This window comes from Carlito syrichta, unplaced genomic scaffold, assembly GCF_000164805.1.
Source record: "Carlito syrichta isolate Samal-C Ts95f unplaced genomic scaffold, Tarsius_syrichta-2.0.1 Scaffold301957, whole genome shotgun sequence".
In the NCBI taxonomy this organism is placed as follows: domain Eukaryota; kingdom Metazoa; phylum Chordata; class Mammalia; order Primates; family Tarsiidae; genus Carlito; species Carlito syrichta.
The window spans coordinates 232,660-233,116 of record NW_007246053.1 but is presented as its reverse complement, the minus strand read 5'-3'; positions in this window follow the sequence as shown (position 1 = coordinate 233,116).

Below are 457 nucleotides of genomic sequence, written 5' to 3'. Positions count from 1 at the left end.
TTTTTCCCAGTCTGTAGGCTGTCTCCCTGCTCTCCTGATGGTTTTTTTGGCTTTGCAGAAGCTTGTCAGTTTAATAAGGTCCCATTTGTCTATCTTCTCTCTTATGACCTGTGGGTTTCGGGTTTTGTTCAGGAATTGGATGCCAGTTCCGATTTCCATGAGGGTATTTCCTTCATTTTCTAAGGTTCTTATGGTTTGAGGTTTTACATTTAGGTCTCTGATCCATTTGGAGTTAACCTTTGTGCATGGGGATAGATAGGGGTCCTGTTTCAATCTTCTGCATGTGGTCAGCCAGTTTTCCCAGCACCATTTACTGAATAGGTTCTCCTCTCCCCAGTGGTAGGTGGTGGAGGCTTTGTCGAAGATGAGTTGGTTGAGAAATTGAGGTATTGCTTCTGAAATCTCAATTGTATTCCATTGATCTATATGCCTGATCCTATACCAATACCAAGCTGTT